General features: G+C 34.5%; 1 pseudogene; it reads left to right on the top strand.

The window, feature by feature from the left end:
- On the top strand, positions 1–1,179 carry LOC125195303 (aldehyde oxidase GLOX1-like; annotated as a pseudogene).
- Positions 1,180–7,084: the final 5,905 nt, after the last annotated feature.

The following is a 7,084-nucleotide window of genomic DNA, read 5'->3' as shown; positions in this document are numbered from 1 at the left end:
TATCTTCCATTCCTAGCCCATACTAACGAAGCTCGGCTTGAAAACAATCTCTATCCGTTTGTGTTCTTGAACGTTGACGGAAATTTGTTCATTTTCGCCAACAATCGAGCAATAATGTTCGATCACAAGAGCTCGAGGGTGACCAAAATCTACCCGACCATCCCAGGTGGGGACCCGAGGAACTACCCCAGCACAGCTGAGGTCATGGTGTGTGGCGGCGCACCGAAAAGATCTTTTACAAAAGCCAATAATGGTCATTTTGAAAAGGCTCTCAACAATTGTGGGAGAATCCAGATAAACGACCTGGGTCCCCGATGGGTTATGGAGACCATGCCCTCCGGTCGGACCCCTGTTTTGTCGCCGGTTGTCTACTATCCGATAGGTGACTTGGGTCGAGGTTTGAGGTTCAGAACCCAACCTCGACCCCCAGAATGTACCACTGCAGCAATATTGCTTCGCGATGGTCGAATCCATGTTGGTGGAAGTAACCCACATACATATTACAATTTTACTAATGTAATATTCCCAACGGATTTGACTCTCGAAGCATTTTCACTGGCTTATTTGCATCTGTGGTTTGGGTATTTGCCAAAGATCCTTTCACCCATATCCGAATCTAGATTCAGATAAGGGCAGCAAGTTCCGGTCCGGTTTAGCATCCCTCTGGGTCGGCTAGACAAAGGCTCGATCATCATGGTGACAATGATATCGCTATCGTTTGCTACTCATTCATTCTCGATGAGTCAAAGATTACTAGTGCAGAATTCGGGTCTTGACACCAGGTTGGAAGATCAGCGTGCAAAATTCAGGTCTTGACACCAGGTTGGAAGATCAGCGTGCAAAATTCGGGTCTGGACACCAGGTTGGAAGATCAGCGTGCAAAATTCGGGTCTTGACACCAGATTGGAAGATCATCATGCAAAATTGGGGTCTTGACACCAGATTGGAAGATCAACGTGCAAAATTCGGGTCTTGACACCAGATCGGAAGATCAACGTGCAAAATTCGGGTCTTGACACCAGATCGGAAGATCATCGTGCAAAATTCGGGTCGTGACACCAGGTTGGAAGATCAGCATGCAAAATTCGGGTCTTGACACCAGGTTCGGGCCATCATGCACCGACCGGGTACTATATTTTGCTTGTAGTTCACAAAGATATTTTGAGTGAGGCTATCTAGATCCATATCAATTGATAGGGCCAATTGTTAGTTTAAATGTAGTGCTTGTTCTGTAAGCTCTCTTATAGGATCTCCTTTTATCATTTAATACTCCATTTTCCAATGGCATCTTTTAGTGCATGTTTCTTGGTTTAATTTTTACGAGTGAACTTAAAAAATGGTCCCTGGACTATAGGTTTATCTCGCCCATAGTTTCTGGACTTCAAAAATATCGTCAGTAGTCCCTGGACTAAGGGTTTATCTCGAAATTGGTCCTTTTGGCTTTTTTGGTATGAAAATGCCCTTTTGAGGGGTTTGGGCAATTTGGTCTTTTTACACTTTTAACATTTTAAATCTAATATTATTTCAGTTATGTACTCCCTCCGTCCCTGATACGACCTCACGTGTTGGACCCATGACGAGAGCCATGACGAGGCGGCTTCGGGATGGACTCGCAACTTTCATTCAAAAATCCAAGCGGGAGGAGCCTAGGAGGACGGATGAGCCAAAGTTGAGGATCGTGCTGAAGAACGAGGGCCGACCAGTTGGATTCAACTGGAAGTTGTCCTATTGAGATGACATCCGAAAGCTATGAAACTACCGCCATTGTCTTTGTCTTGGAAACAGCTTCGCGTGGGTATCTTGCACATCCCAATCGGAGTCCGAATGAGGGAGTTATGGCGGTTTTACGGAAGTCGCGCAGAGAAGGCCGGGAGCTTCGGGAAAAACGCCCGACCGGGCGTTTCGCTTGTGAAAATCGCCCGGGGACAGGGAAAACGCCCGGGCCGGGCATTTTGGCATGTGAAAAACGCCCGACCGGGCGGTTATGCCGATTTTTTTAGATTTTGTGGGCCAACTTTCTATTTTTGGACCCATAGTATAAATACCTCTTGATGTCATTTCTTTTCTTTAGATTTTTGCTGAATTAAAATTTCTACCCTAGAGAGTTTCATCTTTGAGGATTGTATCCAATTCCTTCCTTGAAGGTTGCTTGTTTCCATCTTTGATTGATTCAAGTAGAGGTATGCATCAATGGAGTTTATCCATTGAGTAGTGGAGCCAAGGGGTGATAGAGCTAATGAAAGTTGCCTAGGGTTGTCTCCATCTTTTTGGTTAAGGTCCTATGGTTGTAGCTCTCTTATCTCATCTTTATACACATGCTTTCCATTCCTAATCTTCCATCCATTCTTGTTTAGATTCAATTTTTGTTGGTTGGATCTTTATTATCTTGTGTCTTGTGTTGATAAATTGAAAATCAATCTCATAAAAATATTTAGATCAAGCATCATTAAATGGGTAATCCTTGGGAAATGGATCATAAAATACATGGATCCACATCAGTCCCGCTTAAGATGACACGTTTGCCGTTTTAGTTTGTCCCAACTAAGATGACACATTTCCTTTTTTGGTAACTTTCTCTCTCCAATTAATACACTCAACCACTTTTTCTCACTTCTATTAAAATATCTATCTTTCTTTATCTCTCTACTTTAATACTTACATCCACCTCTTCTCTCTCCAATAAATACTTTAACCAATAACTCCTAAAATCTCGTGCCGGCTAAGCAATGTGTCATCTTAGGCGGGACGGAGGGAGTACTAAATTTGATATTATTTCAAAATTATCACTCTTCTTCCATTTTGTCATCTTTCACTTTGTTTTTTTATTTCAATATTAGATTTAATTTTATAAAATTAAATTTTAAATTTTGATTTTTAAATATTAATAAATTTTTTTAATTAAAACTATTAATTCATGGACACTATAAATGTTGATTAAAACTAGTATTAATTTTTGTTATTTAATATAATATTCACCTGAATTGAAGAAGTATAGAAAAATAATACTATTAATCATAACGGAAGAATAAGAGCTATTCTATTTAGCCTTCGTTCGGTTGTTATAATTGCTTATGATTGAATATTATGAAGTTGACTAAAAATTTGATCCTACTAAAAATTTTACATATGAGTATTTTTGTTGAAATTTTCTAGTAAATTTTGATTGTTTTCAAATTAAAAAATGAAAATTATATTAGTCTTACATTAGATGCATATTTATTTCAGAATAAATGGTGTTATATGATCTATTTATGATTAATACTATTAAATATTGATTAAAACTAAGGCGTTATCATATATTATTGATTAAATATTATACACTATCAAATATTGATTATGACTATTAATTTTTGTTATTTAATAATTTTTATAATTAATTTTTTTTATTGATATTTAAAAATTAAAATTTTATAAAATTAAATCTAATATTGAAATAAAGAAACCAAGTGAAGGATGACAAAAGGGAAGAAGAATGATAATTTTGAATAAATATCAAATTTAGTACATAACTGAAATAATACTCCATCCGTTTCACTATAGTTGAGTCATTTGTCCATTTCAGGAAGTTTCTTCATAGTTGAGTCATTTCCATATTGATGCACTATTTATTAGCACTAAAAATACCTACAAGTTTACATGGTAGATCTAGTATAGCTAAAGGTCAGTACCGGGACATCGAACACAGGAAATAAGATTGCCACTGGCTATCATATACTAAGCGTCATATATTATTTAGAGACACGAACTTTTGGGATTTTGTATTTATAAAACTAGACTGAAATAGATAAACAAATAAAAGAAAACAAAATAATACAAAGCAAACTAAAGAATGTAGAGTTTTAGGATCCAACTACTACGACCTAATGATGATTAATCTCATAGAACCTTTACCTTTATGTGTCTCCAGGATTATTAGGAAAGTCGCGATTCTAGGATAAGCCCTCTCTCGAAACTATCAAAGTCTCCTTCCAATAGATTAGATTATAACTCCTTAAGTTCTTAAGACTCAAGCCCTCACAAAGGGTCCCCTCTCTCGAGTGCAGATAAACCTATGTGTTGTATTCGTTCCTTTTACCACGTAAAACTAGCTATGTCTCAATTAATCTAGTTAAACGGACATAGTTCTAAAGTTGGCCAGACAAAAGAACAACAAAAGCACAAGAACAAGCAAAACAATCACAAGAGCTAGGAAAAAGTTCAATTTAATAGATCAAAACATGTTCATAAGAGTCTTCACCAAAATATCTACAAATAATGTTTAACTACTCATAGACAAGTAGTAAAAACAGTAAAAGTACTAGACATGAAAGAAATCGATAAAACCCAAGGTTGAATCTTCAATCTTCAGTCTTCTGTTGCCTGGATCTGCAGACTCCGCTCCAATGGAAGATGGATCAATTATGTGTGGATTATGGACGGGAACAATATGTAGAGGGGAAGAAGGATTGGAGGCTCTGAGATCGAGAATGATGAATTAGGTTAAGATGTATTTATAGGTGGAAAAAAGGCTTAGACATGGTAAAAATTCTCCACCAAGTAATAGAAAATTTAATAATTTTGATTGCCCAATTAATTCGAGATATTTGGGCAATAATTTCTTCCTTGATTTTTCGCCTAATTTCCGCCAGCTTTGACTGCACTGCGCAATGTTCATAGAATGGTCATGACTTTCTCCACAGAACTCCGATTGAGACGTGCGAGATATCCACGCAAAGATCTTTCAAAGACGAAGAGAATGGCATGTATTAAGTACTGATTGGACTTTAAACACGCTGGCAGAATGGGATCGAACAGAGGCTGATGCACCTTGACCTTTTTGCACCTTTTTTCTATCTTTTTCTATCATTAACCAACAAACACATCAAAAATACCAAATGTATAACATGCAATTTAAGAACATAATTTGCATGATTGACATTTAAAATGAGTCAAATCTAGCCCTTAAAAACATGCAAAATCCGTGTTTGTCACATATATGGTAACTTTTTTCTCTTTCTTACTTTATTTTCTCTTACTTTATTCTCTCTACTTTATTCTCTCTACCTTTTCATTTCTCTTACTTTTTTATCTATTTATTTAACACACACAATATCTCTTTCTTAGTCTCCGTGCCCAAAGGTTCCGCCTCAACTATAGTGAAACGGAGGGAGTATCGATTTAATATGTTAAGTGTAAAAAGACCAAACTGCCCAAACCCCCCAAAAGGGCATTTTCGTACCAAAAAAAGCCAAAAGGACCAATTTCGAAATAAACGAGTAAGGGACTATTTTTGAAGTTCACTCAATTTTACTAAATAGAAAAGAGTGAACTACAAAAATAGTCCCTGGACTATGCGTTTATCTCGCCAATGAACCCTGGACTTTAAAAATATCCCCAGACAACCCTGGACTAAGCGTTTATCTCGAAAATGGTCTATTTTCACTGTTTCGTGACGAAAATACCCTTTTAGGGGGTTTTGGAGGGTCTGGACAATTTTTTTTTTTACATTTTAAATCTGATATTATTTCAGTTATGTACTAAATCTTATATTATTTCAAAATTATCATTCTTCTTCCCTTTTGTCATCATTCACTTTGTTTCTTTATCTCAATATTAGATTTAATTTTATAAAATTAAATTTTAAATTTCAATTTTTAAATATCAATAATTTTTTTAATTATTAAAATTACTAATAAATAACAAATTAATAGTTTTAATCAATATTTGATAGTGTCTAATATTTAATCAATAAGGTACGGCGACACCTTAGATTTAATCAATATTTAATAGTTTTAATCATAAATAGATCATATAACACGATTTATTCCGAAATAAATATACATCTAATGTATAGGAGAATTTGACTAAAAATATTATGAAGTTGACTAAATCGTGTTATATGATCTATTTATGATTAAAACTATTGAATATTGATTAAAACTAAGGCGTCGTCGTACCTTATTGATTAAATATTAGACACTATCAAATATTGATTAAAACTATTAATTTGTTATTTATTAGTAATTTTAATAATCAAATTTTTTTATTAATATTTAAAAATAGAATTTTAAAATTAATTTTATAAAATTAAACCTAATATTGAAATAAAGAAACAAAGTGAAGGATGCCAAAAGGGAAGAAGAATGATACTTTTGAAATTATATCAGATTTAATACATAACTGAAATAATATCAGATTTAAAATGTAAAAAGACCAAATTGCCCAAACCCCCCAAAACCCCCTAAAAGGGTATTTTTTTTCATCACGAAACAGTGAAAAAGGACCATTTTCGAGATAAATGCTTAGTCCAGGGTTGTTAGGGGATATTTTTAAAGTCCAGGGTTCATTGGTGAGATAAACGCATAGTCCAAAGACTATTTTTGTAGTTCACTCAATAGAAAAATAATACATTGTTGAACGAAATAGGATATTTTTATGACACTAATAAAAAGGATGGCTTGTTTCACTCGAAGAAGGCTACACATGTGATATGTAAGGAGGTACTCGGAAAATTTCCGAGCACATACAAATTCAGCCGCATCAAGGTGCTTGGAATGTTTGTTCTCGCTGTAATATTTATGTAAAATACGTTCACTAGCTACTTGTTAGAAAAACCCATAATTTCTGGAATTGTCATAATCTTATATATCAAACCATAATAAGAAAATCTTAAGAGAAAGGAAAGGCAAAGTGAAATCATTGATTTGTTTGATTTCGGCTTCTAGTGGGCTTTTCACATTTCCGAATCCCTAGCCCATATAAACAAGAAACTATAGGCCCAAGCCCAAACAAATATAAATTTTCACCAAACAAAAATAAATTAATACTCTCTCGGTACCTTAAAAATAGAAACTTTTGAAATAACACGAATTTTATTGCAAAATTGAAAAACTAAGAAAGAGATAGGAAGAAAAATATATTATTGGAAAATAAGTACCACCGCATTAGATAGAAAGAAAATTTCCTTAAATAGAAAATTTCTATTTTTAGGAGATGGACCAAAAATGAAAAATTTCTACTTTTAGGAAACATAGGGATATCTAATTCCATTAGAATAATTTTATTGTACATATTAACATTATTAATTGTTATAGCGTCATCACTG

The sequence above is a fragment of the Salvia hispanica genome, chromosome 4 (assembly GCF_029641045.1).
Source record: "Salvia hispanica isolate PSC_SH4W2 chromosome 4, Shi_PSC_v1, whole genome shotgun sequence".
Lineage (NCBI taxonomy): Eukaryota > Viridiplantae > Streptophyta > Magnoliopsida > Lamiales > Lamiaceae > Salvia > Salvia hispanica.
This window is presented reverse-complemented; position numbering and strand designations above follow the sequence as displayed.